Raw genomic sequence first — 19,182 nt, 5'->3', positions numbered from 1 at the left:
CGGCAGGGGGAGATTGGACCATGGGATGGACTTGTGGGTGTGGGGGCAAGATCATGAACTTTCAACTGGGTGGGGGAAACTAGGAAGCTTTCAGATTCGGGTTTTTCCAGATTTGCCAACATGGCTCTCTTAATCAATTGGACCTTTGAGCAATATTTTGCCTTGGACTCTGATTTAACTTTGGATGACACCCAGGTCCTCCCCCATAGGTCATCTTGTTTGTGTCCAAGGAGGTTAAAATGAGCTGTTCTGGTTTCTAAAGTTTGGCGCCTGCGTGGTGGCCCTTTGCAATCGATTGCCATGTCTGTGTCCTTGGATCGTTCAGCCTTTTTCTCTGATTGGCACTTCTCTTTCCTGTCATTCCCCCTTCCTTATCTCCCCGCTCTCATCCTTTATGGCAGATCTTACATAGAGCCTCTTACTGTCTGCAATTAACATGTCCCCTGTCCCTCTTTGCTGAGAGTGATTCTCATATGGGAGGGGATGAAAAAATGGGGAATGGGCTCCAATTCCAGGAGTCAGTAGAGGAGGAGGCGATTGTTGCAGTGAGAAGGACCTTCTGGGAATGGCTTTAGCCTGGGAACAGTTGAGACAAGCAGGGCTAATTGTCCTGTGTTGCAAATCTGCCAGGGCAATTTGTACTGTAGTGAATCGGCAAGAGTGAGGCAGTGATGGGAGGGTGGCTGGGGAGTGGTTGTTAGGGAGAATCGGTGGGGTGGTGGTGGTAGGGAGGGGATACCAGGATGGGACTTATGGGGAGGGGTGGCCATGGTGGGTTAGCTGAAATGGGGAGACTGGTTGAAGTGGCTGGGGAAAGGCGAGTGCAGCCAATCGTCCCATTCCCAACACTGTGATGGGTTGAAAAGTAACTATTTCATCATTGTAGCTGAACAAGGACTATCTGTAATGTTTATGTAGCTATTACATTTGCTTCAGGCTTCAGGCTTCAAATGCAGGGCTAATAACCAATAATCAAGTCTCTCAGCAGTATTGTTTATTAAGAGTTTGCCCAGGATAAATTTTCTCCAGAGAATAGTGGGAAGAACTCTTGAAGATCAAAGGATGCAGCCATATTCATACATTTGAGAAAGGAGCAGAAAATGATATATGCATAAGGAATAGATGATATAGCAATAGCAGTAGACTTATATACCGCTTCATAGGCCTTTCAGGCCTCTCTAAGCGGTTTACAGAGAGACAGCATATTGCCCCCAACAATCTGGGTCCTCATTTTACCCACCTCGGAAGGATGGAAGGCTGAGTCAACCCTGAGCCGGTGAGATTTGAACCGCTGACCTGCTGATCTAGCAGTAGCCTGCAGTGCTGCATTTAACCACTGCGCCACCTTGGCTCGATATATAATCATACATATCCACAATTAACAAACTACCAATTATGTTGCCACTCTCCTATTGTTACTATCTTCAACAGAGAAATATTCTCTTAATAAAAGAAATATTTCAGTTACATTGTCATAGAAATTTTGATAAAGCTTTATTGAAAACCAGAGAATTGGATTTTGCTATTTTATGGGACAATTTGCACACATTCTTCCTATGCTTCTCTTTCTCACACGAGAGGCCACCAGATGGAAATGGAGATGTTATCACCAAGATACCAATTGTGCCCTACCCAGGATTAAATGACATGTCCCAAGACTCTGATTGATAGCTCCTCCTGACTTTGATGACTGTCATTCCTTGTCATACCTTGAATGACATTGCTGAGAACTTGTCCTCATTAAAGAAATGTGGTTGTGATGTTGGGCATGGATAGAAGGATTCTTGTGAAGACCTTCTGTGCATACAGATCTCATAGAACAGTGTAGTTTACCAAGGAAGACCAAGAGATGAAATGTTACAAGAGATGATGAACATACTGCATACAATGATGACATTCTTTGCTCATTCCTCTCAGGGAAATTCTGTCCAACCTTGATGAGGCCGTACTGCAGATCTGGATGTGAGGGGGATTTAAACTCTGCTACTTCAAACACAATTGAATAATGTTCTATAATGTTCTATAAAGCCTCAAACATCTAAGGAAAGAGCCATATATGAATAGAAACACTGATATTGAGCACAATCACTTAATGCACTACCTTAAAAATAAACTAAATAAAATAACGAACAAAATAAGAAAATTTCCTCCTTGAAATAATAAACATGAATCTTTTTTCCAGTTTCACATTTTTATTAGGTTATAAGATAAAATACAAAATAAAAAAGTAAATAGGAAGACACCGTAGAGGGGGAAGGGGGGAGAGAAGGAGAAATTGAGGAAAAGAAAAGAAGAAACATAGACTTCTGGATCCCTCCGTTGCAGTAAAAATAAAGCATTAACATCAAACTACAACTTTTTGTTTTTCCCTAATAATATAATCTAGCCATTTCAATAAAAACATATCAATCTAATTGTTCAATCCCAAAATCAAAGTTTCATTTTTTTCCACCTCAAGCACAAAGTTCAGAAATGGTCTCCATGTGGAAACAAAGGTACTTATACTCTTTCCTTTAACCAAAATAATCAATTTTGCCACTTCTGCCAACTCCATCAGCTTCTGTAGCCATTCATCCATACAGGGAATCTAAGTCTCCTTCCATTTTTGTTTGTATAATATTGCTACTGTCAACATATATAAGATCATTTTTTTTTCCTCCAAGTTCTTTTTCCCAAAGGGAAAGTTTCTGGTGTCATTTTTATTTTCATATTAAGTCTATTCTGTATTATAATATGGATCTTACTCCAAAATTTCTTTGCTTTGTCACATGTCCACCATAAATGGTCAAAAGTTCCTTCTTTCTTTTACACTTCCAACATTCATTTGAAATACCTTTATACATTCTGGACAACTTATGTGGTGTTAAATGCCAGCAGTACATCATCTTATACAATTCTTATTTTAAATTATAGTCTAGTGTAAATTTTAAACTTTTCATCCATATATTTTTCCATTGTTCAAGAATCACATTATATCCAAAATTCCTTGCCCAGTGAATCATACAATGTTTAACATGTTCACTTTCCAAATAGAATCTCAATAACATTTTATAAATCTTAGCAATAATATGCTCATCACAACCAGACAGTAAGATTTCTTATTCATTTTTAGCAAAATGAATTTAGCAAAAACCCACTGTCAGCCTCTGCTTTGCTGCTGCTTCGGCTGCCATTGAAATGGGGAGGGGGGACATGGTATTTGGGAGGGGACTACTAATTGTGCTGGAGGAAGATTCTGGAGTTTCTACTGCCCGTCTTACTGCGCATGCGGAGGAGGTTTCCCGCCAAGGCCAACGGCACCGACATTCCATCTTGGTGATGCCTTTCGAAGTTATCTCGCACCTGACACTTGGGAGAATTATGATTGGACTGTGCATGGGATGCCAAGGGGTGGGGAATGGGTTATTCTATATATCATTTGCTTTCGCGCCTAAATAATCAGACTTCGCTTTGCTACGCTTCTGTTCATTTATAATTAGTAAAAGTACACTTGATTTCTATCAATGGAGTCTTGTGGTTTTCTTTCCTGATTATCCAATGAAGAAGTGCTGACACCCACAACTCTTTTTATTTGATTTAAACCATTCTTTGAGTTCTTGATATGTAAACCAATGATAAATATAACCCTCTAATTCACGTTCTTCCCTCAACTTTAATGTAGAGTTTGAAGAAATTATGTTACTATTCGTCCACCAGTCTGGTTTCAACACCATTTCTTTTCTTTAAAAAGCTTCATAGGGGGATACCCAAAAAGGAAACTACGTATATAACTTTGTTGTATAATTATTCCAAACACTTAGTATGAATATTCTAGCAAAGTGATTTTTAAAATCAACATTAACTTTAATTTTATCATACCATAAATAACCGTGCCATCCAAACCTTAATTTGTGGCCCTCTAATTCAAGTAGACTTCAAGAGAGAGCCGAGGTGGCGCAGTGGTTAAATGCAGCACTGCAGGCTACTGCTAGATCAGCAGTTCAGCGGTTCAAATCCCACCGGCTCAGGGTTGACTCAGCCTTCCATCCTTCCGAGGTGGGTAAAATGAGGACCCAGATTGTTGGGGGCAATATGCTGACTCTCTGTAAACCGCTTAGAGAGGGCTGAAAGCCCTATGAAGCGGTATATAAGTCTACTGCTATTGCTATTGCTATTCTGGAGGTTCACCCACACTTTTAACCAAGCCAAACAACATGCCTCAAAATACAATTTCAGGTCTGATAAACACAACCCTCCCTTTTCTTTAGCATCTTGCAGTATTTTAAAGTTAATTTGGGGTTTGTTCTGTTGATATATAAATTTAGAAATATCCGAAATAATAACCACATCATTAATAACAAGTTTTCCTTCCATACAGGGCAATGGACCTCACTAAGGACAATTTTAAAACATGCTAAAAAAAAAACTGACCACAGGAATATTGTAAGTAATTGCAGAACTTAATAATGAATTCTTTGATGGACAAATTTCTACTTCACATCATCATTTATTAAAATCTTATCGCATTCTAAACATACAATGAAGAGAAATATAAATGAGGCAACACCCTGAATTAATTACAAATTTTTGTTTCTTACTATATTTTCTCTGCAATTTAGATCGGGCCTCATCAGAATAATGTAGCATTTGGGGAAAAAGATACAAGCCAAGAGAGCAGCTCCAGAGGCCAAAATGGAGAAGATCTCCACAGCCACCATGGATTTCCCTTTGGTACTCAGGTAGGTAGGGAGGAAGGAGATCCAAACACTGCAAAAGACCAGCATGCTAAAAGTAATGAACTTGGCTTCATTAAAAATATCAGGCAATTTCCTAGCAAGAAATGCCACTGTGAAACTGACAAAGGCCAGAAGACCTAGGTAGGCAAGGACAATGTAAAACATTAAAGCTGAGCCTTGCTTACATTCCAAGATAATTTCTCCAAGCAAGGAGTAGAAATCCAAGTTAAGAAATGGGGGAGAAGTTCCCAGCCAGGTGGCACAAAGAACTGCTTGGAGCAGAGGACAGGCTAAGACAATGGAATTGGTCAGTCGTTTTCCTAAGAGTTTCCTTGTCCTGTTCCCTGGCTTGGCGGCCATGAAGGCCAAAACCACCGTGACAGTTTTTGCCAAAACAGAGGAAACTGCAAGGGAAAAGAGAATGGCAAAGGCAGATTGTTGGAAGAGACAAGTGATCTTCCCTGGCTGACCAAGAAGAGGAAGGAGCAAAGGAAGCAGAGCAAGAGGGAGACCAGGAGGAGGTAAGTGAGATCTTGGTTGTTGGCCTTGACAATTGGTGTGTCATGATGTTTATAGAAAATCACCAGGACTGCAGAAGTGATCCCAGAGATAAAAAGAGCAAGAAAAACTAATGTGTATCCCAGGGTGTCTTGATAGGAAAGGAAATGGATCTTTTTGGCAATGCATTGGTCCTTGTTCTTGTTGGGATATTGGTCTTCTGGGCAGGGTTCACAGTGAGCTGCATCTGAAATCAAAAGTCTTTGTTTAAGGATTTCTTGAGCAACTACCATATGTATTATCCCTTCCGCAAAGATGATAGACATATTGCCTTTCTGCTATTGCCCTACACACAAAGGGAGTGATGAAAGAACACACTGTGCTATTTATGGAACATCAAAAAGGGCAAACCATCTTAAGTGCATGATGATCCTGGGGATAGATTAGCCAGAGACAATGTTTTGTGTTATTCAGTTCCAATATCCATTCATTGTTCACTTCCATGAGTAATGTGGCTTTCAGTCTGATATTCCTGCCTCTCCCATCCCCCCCTCCAATTTTATAATGGAACACATAGAAGACAGACTTATCCAGGAATGTTGATGTTTTCTTTGTACATCATCCCTTAACTTTATAGCCGTAATCTCTCTGCTTTGTACAACAAATCTGTTCATTCAGTCTTTTTCTCTCTCCCTCTATCAAAGAGGCATAAATAGGTGGATCTCCTCTTTCTCTGGCAGGTCTATTTCCTCAGAGCTTGATAGAGCTGCTGGAAGAAGCACACTTTAAATGATCAAATAAAAGCTTAGACCACATGCCCCACTTCCTGAGGAAAAGACTGAAAGTTGTGTTTCACAATTGGAGGTGAAGGACCATTTAGGTAACCAAACATGGTTACTAATATGAAATTGGCCAGCCCTTATTGCTTATCACCAGGCGGCATCACTTCGACATAGACTGTATAAGCCTTTGCACATGATCTTTGGTGACAATGTGGTGCCAGGCTGCAATAATGGATTCAATCAGTTCCTGCTTGGTCTTTGGATGCTTCTTGCTTATTTCATAATCAATCTTGGCCCACAAGTTCTCAACTGGGTTCAAATCCCAGCTCTGAGCTGGCCAATCCAGGAATCGAACACCATGCTTCTTCATCCACTGCTGGACGGACTTGACTCGATGACAAGGAATATTGTCATCCTGGAAGTAAAATCCTTCCCTACAAGTTGCTGAGATGAAGGAAGCATGGTCTTTTCCAGGACTTCAACATACTGCTTGGAATTCAATTTGTATCCGACTTATACCAGAAGCCGCGATGCAGCCCCAGATCATCATGTGCAATGGATGCTTCACAGATAGATTCAGGGAGTATGGCCTAAATTTTTCAGCTGGAAATCTTCTGACATATTTATTACACTGATTCCCAGTCAAGTAGAAATTGCTCTCATCACTGAAGATGACCTTAGTCCACTGTTCGTTGGTCCACTTGGCATATTTCTTGGCCCATGCACAGTGACGAGAGTGGTAAGCATCTGTGAGCAAAGGTTTACTTCAAGCCCTGCAGCCTTTGATCCCTCTGGCAAGCAGCCTGCGATGCACTGTGCTTGTGCACACTTTTACATCACATGCTTCACCCCAAATTCTTGTAATCTGAGGTGAGGTGAGCTTCCTGTCAGCCATCAAAATGCATTGCAGAGCCCGATCTTGCCGTTTTGTCGACTTTCTTGGTCTTCCAAAGTGGAGCCTATCATCAACTGAACCAGTTATTTGGTATTTTTCAACCACTCTGTTCTGTGTGCGATGGCATTTCACTCTCTTGGCTATTTTTGTACAGGAGTAACCCTCTTCATGAAGCTCAATGATGTGATGCCACTGCTCAGTACTGGTGAAAGCAAAGGCCTTCATCCTTGCCTGCAGCCAGAGCTAAATTAAATTTCTCAATGCTTTTCATGCCTATTTATAGTCAGAGAGTATGACAACATTGATTGGCTCATAGATTTAGCCTCTGTGCATTTTGATTGGTCAGCCAAAGCTCGCTGCTGACTGGCAACTTTCGATTCTAACATTCTCGAAAATTCAAGTTGTGTTTGTTTTAGCACATAAACTCACTCAAAACCTTTAAAAGATTTTGGTTATAATAATACAAATTATGCATCTCAATCCAACTACAGAAATTTTCATCAAATTATTAATTTTGTGTGGTTTCTATGAGTGAAATGTTGATTAAACATATAAATACAGCTTAAAACCGAAAGCGTGCAGGACTTTTTTACTCAGCTATAGAAGCAGAAATGGAAATTGAGGATTGATAAATTGTACCCTAAAACTATCCTTGCTGAGTATCGGGAAAGGTGGCCTCTGGGGCCAGGGCAATTTAGATCAATAGAAAAGTATGAGTGCATCTCAATTTTAACAAAAATGACACAATAATAAAAATATATTGATTTAATAAATGTCTTTCTTGATTCCTGAAATTTCATGATCTACCTGTCTGATTAGAAATGGTCCCTTCTGGACAAGTGTCACACTGATAGCAGCAAACCTGCTCTCCCTCTGGAACTCTTCTCCTCTCTCCTGCATGGCATCTCTTCCTACCACACCTAGCAAAGGGGATGGTCTGAAAGAGAAATACTTGAAATTACTTAAAAAATGAACCTGCTGCATTCATTCTTTTCCCCATTCCTACTTCTATGTTCAGATTCTCTTCTAAAGAGATACATTGCCAATGTCTATCAGAAATATGGAAGACCTCCTGAGGGATTCAGGCCACTGGCATTCCTGAGACATCAATAGATGCTGGAGATTGGAACTGGGGTTTCATCCTGCAGAGGAAGGCTTGTGACTGAACTACAGCATTTCTAAAAGAAAGAACCATGAGGATACAACTGAGCAGAAATGGTCCATGGAAATCACTATTGCTTGCTGTACTTGCATCCTGCATTTCAAGCAGAAATTGTTCCCTAGCCTAAGCTCTGTGTATGTATTGTATGTGTGTGTTACATGCAAAACAGAATTTTCACCAAATGACTGCCATAATTTCTGACTCGTCTGATAATTTTTCAAGTTAGGAAGATGTTTTACATTTCAGGAAGAGAACGAATTTTTCCCTGAATTTACAACATTTCCTTGCAGCTACCTTTGTGGCCCAGACGATTCCATCAGAGTTAAGGGTGAAATCCTGGCCTGGGGAAGCCTCAGGATTTACTTGGCCAACTTTTATGGGAATAAAAGATTGATTGGGGAAGAGAACCCAGTTGAGAAGATCATAATGTGCAGATCTCAGTCCATCTTCTGAGAAGGAGACTTCATCTCCAGCACTGTGGTTGAAGTACACATTCCTCAAATAGGGAAGAATCTGAAAGAAAGCAGACTTTCAGAAATTGGAGTATTTCTGCTAGAGTACGAAAGAAACATCATGGCTTCTATCATCACATAATGGCCATCTTGAGAAGATGGGTTTATATTTCAGAAGCAACTTCTATCTCATGGTGACCATCTGAAGAATCAGGTGTATTTAACTCTGAAACTAAAACTTTTCCCTTTATCACTGGGCATGGTTTCCAACTCCAATTTCACCAACACCCAAAAATTTTAGTTCCACAATCTAAATTCAATTTTAGGATTTTTCCCATAATACTTGGCCACATGCACTTTCCAATATGTGCTTTGTCCTATGGTCATATTAACTGATAAATTAATTTGATTAATTAGTTTGAAGTGACTAAATCATTTCTATCAGAACCATGGAAAATTCCACTGATTTTCTCTGGCTCATTGACAAAGGCAGAAGAGTGCAGGAACAAGGTTTGATCTACTGGGCCATGTGGAAGGAAGCATCTGACCTGGCTGGTCACTTCACTGTTCAGAGAGGTCCAAAATTTTAGCCTTTGATGCAGAACATTCTGATGAATTTCATACCAGGAACCCATTAGGACCACTTTGAATCTTGCTCTGTATTGTGGTTGTCATAGAAACAGAATCACAGTATTGGAAGGGACGCTGAAAGACTTCTAGTCTATCCCCTGCTCAAACAACAAACAATCTGTTAGATAAGTGGCTATCCTGTCTCTTCTTAACTGACTCCAGCAATTGGGAACCCACGACTTCTAAAGGTAAACTGTTCCTTAAGAAATTTCTCCTTAGTTCTAGGTTGCTTCTCTCCTTGATTAGTTTCTATCCATTATTAATCAGAAGCTGTTTTCACACAATAAGCTGAGTAACACAACAAATACTAAACTCAAGAAAAAGGGTAGGGTCTCAGATGAATTCATATGGGAGTATGCAGACATTTAATCAGGAACTGAAGAAATTCATATGGGGAGCTTCCGAACTATGCAGATTGAGTCAAGAGCCACAGAAATTACCTGCCATGACTGGATATTTGAGATCCTCTTTCCAAGCCTCTTCATGGTCAGTTGAGCTCTGGATCTATGCATTGCATGTAAAGCATGTGCCAGAGCATAAACAGCATTGTAGATATTGTAACTTAGTCCTGTCATCCTCCTTTCAAAAATGTAATTGGGCAGATTCTGAACATTCTCCTTTCCTGTACATTGTTTTTCAGCCTTTGTAGGGATCTTTCTTGATTTATGGATCTTGCAGCCAAATACATATTCCCACCATAGAGGGAGAAAGAAATCTCCTTGGGGGTTCAAGGGGTCTAAAGACAGAAGGAAGTGGGTGAATTCTGAGACATCCCCAGAGTGGTCCCTAAAATGCAAGACCCCATGAAAAAACTTTATATATTGCAATGTGTATTCAGGTCTGTCCACACCAAGTTTCCAATGGGAAGTGCAGATACAAACTTTCCTAAGTGATACTTTTTTGAATGTTTCCAAAATATATAATCCCCCTATTAAAGAGATAGTATGTGAGTCTCCAAAGAGAATAAACACTTCTGCTTTTTTAAACCAGGTACGGAAATTGAGAACTAACTTTCTCTTAAAGATTTTATCCACTTTTATCATTAGAGTGAAGGCCAGGCAGATCTCCTTCTCCTGGAGCATTGGTGTCAGAGTTGAAACTCCCCTGTCATCTTCAGGGGCCAAAAGCCCAACCCAGTTCCACTGGAAATACAGGAGCAGCTGGACTAAACCCACATACTGAGGAGATTCCTTGGGATTGATCCGGAAGAAGGAAGGATAAACTCTTCTCTCTCCCGGAGAGAACTCAAAGCCAAAACCAAGCTGGAGAAAAAGAGATTCTTTTTTCAAAGAAAAAGAAAAAGGTTTATGCTGACTTTAGTAGTTACCATGGTGTGGTTGATTGCTCTCACAGTCAGGTTGACTCTCGTTGACTGGCAAAATTAATCTTCTTCCCTTTTTAGCCAATTTTAATGGTTGTGGTACATCAGAAGACAAGGGAAGACACTCACAAACTGATACCGAGAATAAATGGCGTTAAAATGAAGGCTACCCTTTAATAAATAATAAACTAAGAGTCACAAGTTCATTATTCCCCCCCCCCAAAAAAAACTATTTTTATTTTCATCTTTGACTTTTGATCTTTGTCTATTCCATACTGTATCCAAGAGAGCTCTGTTACCTGTGGGACCTTAAAGATGCTGAAGACGGGGGCCATCAGCCTTGAGGACTTGGCACTGAGACCACCAATGACGGACAGCAGAGTGTCCTGAAGGTCACATTTGTAACCTGGAACCACTTGGCCTCGTGTGGAGAGAATGGAGAGGCTGTTTAAGGAAATATTGATCTCTCTCTTGAAATGGCCATAGTTGTGGAAGCCAAGAGTGATGTTGGGGAGTAGAAGAAAATCCTTATTTACTTCAGAGACAGCAAACACCAATGCAAGGAACTGCTGGTAGCTACTGGAGATTAGTCTGTAGTGAGAGAAACATTGGAGAACTTTAGAGGAAAACTTGTGCATGGCTTTAAAATTTTCTTCATTCTTTGGGGGAAAGTTTTGGGACAGAAACTCCCAAATTTCATTGGGTTGGGTTTTTTTGTTTCTATAGGATTTCCCTTGGCTAAACTTAGGTGACTTTGTGAGAAAGGAGAGAAGCCTTTGCATAGGTATCATGGGCTGTTTCATATTCTCTATCATCCCTGCCATATTCACTTTGCTGCAGTGGCTGCAATCCTTTCCAACTGCTCCCCTTTCACCATAATTATTAAATGTCTCTCTTGGAGCAGCTTCTTCAGGTGATGTAAACATTGCTGAGCACAGGACTACAGTTGAGGTCACCTCATAGATTTACTGAAAGCCATTATACATGAGCAATGCTGATTCAAACACTGAGAGGGATATTTGTAACTCCTGAACTCTTGAAGAGTGCTCAGCTTTTATTTGACTTTCCTACCCCAACAAATTGATCACATTAATATTATGATTTGACTTTTTCACTAGACCAGCACAGCTTTCCTCCGCATTTCTGTTGTTAGTCATCTTCCTGAGGAACAGATTGAGAATTCCAGCTTATTTTAAGAGCTGGCTAATTTATTGAGAAAAGCACAAAATGTGCACTACACCAGGACAATTCAATATACTAGAAGTAGTATATACTAAAAGGAAGGAGTCTCAGAATTTAAAGCAAAGAAATGATTTATCTCTGTGTTTCTCCTTCAGCTGAAACTTACGTTTTCCGTCGACGAACATTCGGTGTAGTAAAGTCTCGGACAGGAGACTCTAAAATGCTTCCCAAGGGCAAATTCCCACCAATAATGAGATCACCAGGACTATAGTAGTTTTCAAATAAGTCTATATAATTCCTGAACACACAAATGGTTTGTAGCCTCTTTGCTGTATTTGGAGCCAGGAGCCAGAAAAACATCAGCAGCAGAAGCAGCATGACTCCTGCCTGTCATTCTTATCACCTTCCCTCCTAGAACAGAAATCAAGGTTTATGCAGAAACGGATTTGAAGGTTGCTCCTGAAAACACACTGGAACATTCACAGATCAGACACCACCTGTGCCACCTGGATGGCACCAGTAGAAATTTATAGCAACCATGCTTTCTCTCACCTGTTTTTGGACTGTGACCATAGATGAAACAAAGGCATGTGAGTCTCTTCAAACCCAGGAGTGAGCTCTTCGCAAGACAGGCGACATGTTCTGCCCCCCAGCTGGTGAACTCAGAGATATTTTTTTAAGCAAATTTTATCCTGGAAGATCTTTGTGTCTAGAAATCCACAGGGGATACATGAAGGAAGCCTGTTCTTCTGATAATTGCAAGGAAAAGCCATTGTCCCATCCCCTTAGCAACAGCTTCTCTTCATGCAGAAGAATGGAAAACATGTTTGTGTCTCTTCGTGTAATGAATAGAGCAGATGGAATCATGGAGAAACTGTGTAGGTGACCTACATGAAAGGGACCCCTGCACACAAGATGGATTTTTGCTTATGCCGTAGTTTGATAATAGATAAATCAGATAATATGAGTGCTTCTTGGGAGTAGTGGCACCATGCAGAAATGTAATTTGAGGAAATATCTTGGGATATTAATTGCACTTTTTTGGCAAGGCTTGCAAATTTCTGTTGCTGTAGCCTAAGGGCAACAATTGTCATCTGGGTGTCTGTTTTGGTCTTTTGGGGACTGATTGGGAGATGCGGCCATGGTGGGTTAGCTGAAAAGGGGAGGCTGGGGTGAGGTGGCCGGGGAAAGGCAACTGAAGCCAATTGCACCATTCTCATCAATGTGATGGGTTGAAAAGTAAGTAATTTCATCATTGTAGCTGAACAAGGACTATCTGCAATGTTTATGTAGCTATTACATTTGCTTCAGCCTCCAGGCTTCAAATGCAGGGCTAAAAAACAATAATCAAGTCTCTCAGCAATATTGTTTATTAAGAGTTTGCCCAGGATAAATTTTCTCCAGAGAATAGTGGATGCTTGAGGATCAAAGGATGCAGCCATATTCATACATTTGAGAAGGGAGCAGAAAATGATATATGCATGAGAAATAGATGATATAATCATACATATCCACAATTAACAAACTACCAATTATGTTGCCACTCTCCTATAGTTACTATCTTCAACAGAGAAATATTCTTTTAGTAAAAGAAGTATTTCAGTTACATTGCCATAGGCATTTTAATAAAGTTGATTGAAAACCAAAGAATTCAAGTTTTCTATTCTAAGGGGCCAATTCACACACATTCCTCCTATGTTTCTGTTACTCACACAAAAGGCCATTTTATGGAAAGGGAGATGTTATTAAAAATAACTGAATACAGGTGTAGAACTGGTAGAGATGCCTCAGACATCTAAGGAAATAACCATACATGCTTAAAAGCACTCATACCAACTCTTTGAAACACTATTTTTTTTAAAAAAAATAATTAAATTAAACACAATAGAATGAGAAAATGTCCTCCGTGAAATAATGAATACATCTTTAATAACTAGTTTTCCATCCACATCAGGCACTGGACAACATGAGAATACTTTGAAGACATGATAAAGTGGGTGTTTGCGGTTGACCACATGTAAACTGGAACTAGGAATGTTTAATGGAGAAATTCCTCTTCGATGCCTTCCCTTTTTTTTAGAAATCATAAATATTTTAAACATCTCTCAAAGACAAATATAAATGAAGCTGATTCTTCCATGGGTTACAAATTCTTGCTTCTTACTAAATTTTCTCTCCTATTCAGATCAGGTCTCAGAAGAAAAATATAGCATTTGGGGGAAAAGATACACGCCAAGAGAGCAGCTCCAGAGGTCAAAATGGAGAAGATCTCCACCGCCACCATGGACTTCCCTTTGGTGCTCAGGTAAGTGGGGAGGAAGGAGATCCAAACACTGCAAAAGACCAGCATGCTAAAAGTAATGAACTTGGCCTCATTAAAGCTGTCAGGCAGTTTCCTAGCTAGAAATGCCACTGTGAAACTAATGAGGGCCAACATTCCTAGGTAAGAGAGGACACTATAAAACATGAAACCTGAGCCTTGCTTACATTCCAAGATAATTTCTCCAAACAAGGACTGGAAGTCCAAGTTAGGAAAAGGGGGAAAGGTTCCCAGCCATGTGGCACAAATAAGTGCTTGGACCAGAGGACAGGCTATGACAATGGAGTTGGTCAGTGGTTTTCCTAAGAGTTTCCTTGCCTTGTTTCCTGGCTTTGTAGCCATGAAGGCCAGAACCACCATGACAGTCTTTGCCAACACAGAGGAAACTGCAATGGAAAAGAGAATGGCAAAGGCAGATTGTTGGAAGAGACACGTGATCTTCCCAGGTTGACCAATGAAGAGGAAGGAACAGAGGAAGCAGAGGAGGAGGGAGACTAGGAGGATGTAGGTGAGATCTCGGTTGTTGGCTTTGACGATTGGTGTGTCATGATGTTTATAGAAAATCACCAGGACTGCAGAAGTGATCATAGAGAAAAAGACAGCAAGAATAACTAAAATGTATCCCAGGGTGTCTTGATAGGCAAGGAAGTGGATCTTCTTGGCAATGCATTGGTCCTTGTCCTTGTTGGGATATTGGTCTTCTAGGCAGGGTTCACAGTGAGCTGCATCTGAAATCAAGAATCTTTGTAGATTTTAAACTTGAATTGTTTTTATTAGGTATAATATCAAAAAACATGATCAAAATATGTATTTAATATTACATGTTTTAACAGCAGTGAGAATTATTTTCACACAATACTGGAAAAATGAAGATGTACCACAAGATTAAGAAAAAGTCAAGAAGATACTAGATTGTGCAGAAATGGATAGATTGACATTGAAAATTAAAAAGAAAGAGGATGTACATTATTATCAAACATGGAATTTATTTTACCAATGGTTGAAAAAAAGGGGCAGAGATAAAGAATGTAATCTGCATTGTTAAGCAAATTAAATACCCAGACAACAGGATGTTTATTAAGCACTAAGAAATGAATTTAATAGAAAATCAATAAAATAAAATAAAATCTTTGTCTAAGGATTTCTTGAGACACTATTATGCACATTATCCCTCCCACAAAGGTGATACACGTGTTGCTTTTCTGCTGTTGGCCTCCCCACAAAGGAAGTGATGAAAGAACCCACTGTGCAATTTTGGGGGCATCAAAAAGAGCAAATCATCCTTCATTGATGATGATCCTGGGGATAAATTAGCCAGAGACAAGGATTTGTTCAGTTCCAGCTATCCATTCACTGTGCATTTCCGTGAGTAATGTGGTTTTCAGTCTGAGATTGCTGTCGGTTTCCCCCCCTACTTTTTACTGGAACCCGCAGAAGACTGACAGATCTGATATCCAGGAATGCTGTTGTTTTGTTTGTGTGTACATTATTCCTGCCTTAGCTTCTTTGCTTTGTACCTCAAATGTGTTCATTCAGACTTCCTTGATCATTCCTACTCTATTAAAGAGACATAAATAGATGGATTCTCTGGCAGGTCTATTTCCTCAGAGGCTGATAGAGCTGCCAGGAGAATCACACTCTAAATGATAAAAATTAAAACTTAACCACACATACCACTTTCCCAGGACAAGATTGGAAGTTAGTTTTCCATGCTGGATGTTAGTTTATGAATAGAAATGCAAGTTGGGGATTCACAAATTGTGCCCTACATCTATCCTGCAAGCAATTGCTGAGGATTAGGAAAGGTGCCCTCTTTGACCAGGACAGCTTATTGAAAGGTTCTGCTGAAAAATATGAGTGCATCTCATTCTCATCAGAAATGACAATAACAAACAAAAATGATTTAATTATTTAACATCTTCCTTGAACCTGGAAGATTTACATTTGTTGTCTGTTTTATATCAAGATTGAACTTTTAACAAAAATGTTTGAATCTTATCACTATTCAACTTGCCAAAGAACTGGGAGGGAAGGGTGATAAAAAATGGAGATGCTTCAGAGACAGACAGTGAGAGCCAAGAACCTACCAACACCATTGCTGAAGTTGTCCAACAAAGAAGTGAACTGTTCTCAAAACAAAAGGATGATTTATAATTGGACAATGTGAACAGCCCGGGGTGGGTAGAATGACAAGCTATTGTTTAACCATGTAAGCCTTGTGTGGGAAAAACCAGAGCTGGTTTTGATTCTTCAGTACTGAAATGGTGTATCCAATAAAGTTTGGTTTTTGGATTACAAAGTTCCTGAGAGTGGCTACTTTTGTTGGGTTGCCTAGTTGACCCTCTACCTGTCTGATTAGAAATGGTCCCTTCTGGACAAGCATCACACTGGTAGCAGCAAACCTGCTTGCCCTCTTGAACTCTTCTCCTTTCTCCTGCATGGCATCTCTTCATGCCACACCTGGCAAAGGGCACCTTCTGAAAGAGAAATACTTGAAAAGATCTAAGCAATGAACCTGCTACGTTCATTCTTTTCCCATTCCTATTTCCCTTTCTTATTTATATCAGATTTTTTTTCTAAATAAGTATTTTGCCACTCTCAATCAGCAATCAAAAACGGTCCTGAGGGATTCAGGCCCGACACACTCATGAATGTGGAAGACTAGAACTGGGATCTCAGCCTTCAGAGGAAGGCTTGTGACTGAACTACAGCATTTCTAAAAGAAAGAACCATGAATTGAGCATCAATGGTCCAAGGAACTCACCGTTGCTTGCTGTAATTGCATTCTGCATTTCAAGCGGATGATACTCCCAAGCCTTACCCTCTGTGGAATGACACACATCAGACCTCAAATGTGCTACATGCAAAGCAGATTTTTAACCAAAAGATTGCCATGATTTCTGACTCAATTGGTTATTTTTCAAGTTAGGAAGATGTTCTGCATCTCCAGAAGAGAATGAATCTTTCTGTTAACTAACATCATTTCCTCATACCTCACCTTTGTGGCCCAGACGATTCCATCAGAGTTAATGGAGAAATCCTGGCCTGGAGGAGCCTCAGGAATTACTTGTCCAACCTTCATGGGGACAAAAGATCGATTGGGGAAGAAAACCCAGTTGAGAAGATCATAATGAGCAGATCCCAGTCCATCTTCCGAGAAGGAGATTTCATCTCCAGCACTGTTGTTGAACTGCACATTCTTCAAATAGGCAAGAATCTGAAAGAAAAGAGATCTTTAGAAATAAGTATTTGGTTAGAGCTATAAATGAGATTTTGTGTCATCTATCATCACATAATGGCCATCTTGAGAAGATGGATTTATGTATGAAAAGCTATAGGAGTTCCCTTGGTGACAATCTGAACAATCAGGAGCAACATCAAATGTTTAATTCTGAAACTGCAAAAAAAAATCCTATTTTCACATGGTACACGACACTAGTTCAATTAAAATATAAGACATTCAAACATTTAACACATACACCAAAATTAATTATAGGATTTTCCTCCCTGAATACTTGGCTACTTGCATTTTTAAATAGTTACTTTGGTCCAAGTTTTTGTTAATTGCCAAATGAATTTTACAAGTGAATAAATAATTTCTATCACAATTTCTATCATTCTATCAATACTTAATTTCTATCATTGAAAATTCTCTAGTTCATAGTCAAAGACAGCAGAACACAGGACCAGATCTGACCATGTGGGCCATGTGGAAGGAAGCACCTGATCTGGTTGGTCAACTGTTCAGAGAGGTCCAACATTTTAACCTTTGATGCAAAATTTGTTTGATGGATTTCAAATCAGGAGCCCATTAGGACCACTTTGAATCCTGCTGTGTGCTGTGGTTGACAAAGAAACATAGAATAACCGAGTTGGAAGGAACCTTGGAGGTCTTCTAATCCAACCCCATCCTTAAGCAGGAGACCCTTTACAATTTCAGACAAGTGGCTGTCCTGTCTCTTCCTAAACACCTCCATCAATGGAGCACTCAGAACTTCTAAAGGAAAGCCGCTCTCCTGGGTGTTTTCAATGTTATGAATTTCTCCTTAGTTCTAGATTGCTTCTATCCTTTTTACTTTCCATCCATTGTTAAACAAAATCTGTTTTCACACATTAAGCTGAGTAGTGCACCAAATGGAAATCTAAACAAAAATGGCAAGTTCACAGAAGATACTAAGCCATAGAAACATAAGGCAAGATTAAAACATATTGAGTGTATTTTTACAAGCTGGGTTCAGGGCACATTCTGAGAAAAAACATTGTTCCGTATTTATGCCCACTAAGATTTCAACTGACCTGCTGAAATCTGTTGCAGAAACACACCCGGATTGCTCTCTTGCTTTGGGCTGATGCTTCCTCTTGGAATAGTCCTCTCCTCTCCTCAAACATGGACAAATGTTGATGACTATTCAGGATTTTATAAAGGACTTTCCTCTATGGAACTTATGGACTCCTGATTTGGTTTACTTCTCTTTCCCCACTCTACCCTCTTTCAATGAAATATTGTTCTTAGCTGTTTTAAACAATTGCTGTTTTAAGATGACTTGAAATGGAAGCATGCGGACATTGAGTAACTGAAGAAATTAATATGAGGAGCTTCCTCTCTAAACATCTCTGGACTGAGTAACAACCAACAGCAATTACCTGCCATGACTGGACATTTGAGATCATCTTTCCAAGCCTGATCATGGTCAGTTGAGCTCGGAATATTGCATGTAAAGCATGTGCCAGAGCATAAATAGCATTGTAAATATTGTAACTTTCTCCTGTCAATCTTATTTCAAAAGTGTAATTGGGTAGATTCTGAACAGTCTCTTTTCCTGTACATTGTTTTTTCCCCTGTGGAGGGGTCTTTCCTGATTTATGGATCTTGCAGCCAAAGACCAATTCCCACCATGGAGGGAGAAAGACATCTCCTTGGGGGTTCAAGGGGTCTAAAGACAGGAGGAAGTGGATGAATTCTGAGACATCCCCGGAGTGGTCCCTGAAATGCAAGACTCCTTGGAAAAACTTTATGTAGTTCAATCCTTCCTGAGATTCCTCCACACTAACTTTCCAATGGGAAGTTAAGATCCAAACTTTCCTAAATGATGCCTTTTTGATTTTTTCATAATTCGTTACTGCTGCAACTACACAGGTAGAAACACTGAAGTCTCCAAACAGAATGAACACTTCTGTTTTAAACCAGGTCATGAAATTAAGAAGAAACTTTCTCATTGTCATTT

At 39.8% G+C, this 19,182-nt stretch overlaps 1 pseudogene; it reads right to left on the bottom strand.

Annotated features, from left to right (window-relative positions):
• Window positions 1–4,556: 4,556 nt before the first annotated feature.
• LOC148049955 (vomeronasal type-2 receptor 26-like) lies at window positions 4,557–5,539 on the bottom strand (annotated as a pseudogene).
• Between the last annotated feature and the right edge of the window lie 13,643 nt (window positions 5,540–19,182).

The sequence above is a fragment of the Thamnophis sirtalis genome, unplaced genomic scaffold (assembly GCF_051295495.1).
Source record: "Thamnophis sirtalis isolate CommonGarterSnake01/CBP01778 unplaced genomic scaffold, rThaSir2_p1.2 scaffold_1, whole genome shotgun sequence".
Lineage (NCBI taxonomy): Eukaryota > Metazoa > Chordata > Lepidosauria > Squamata > Natricidae > Thamnophis > Thamnophis sirtalis.
This window is presented reverse-complemented; position numbering and strand designations above follow the sequence as displayed.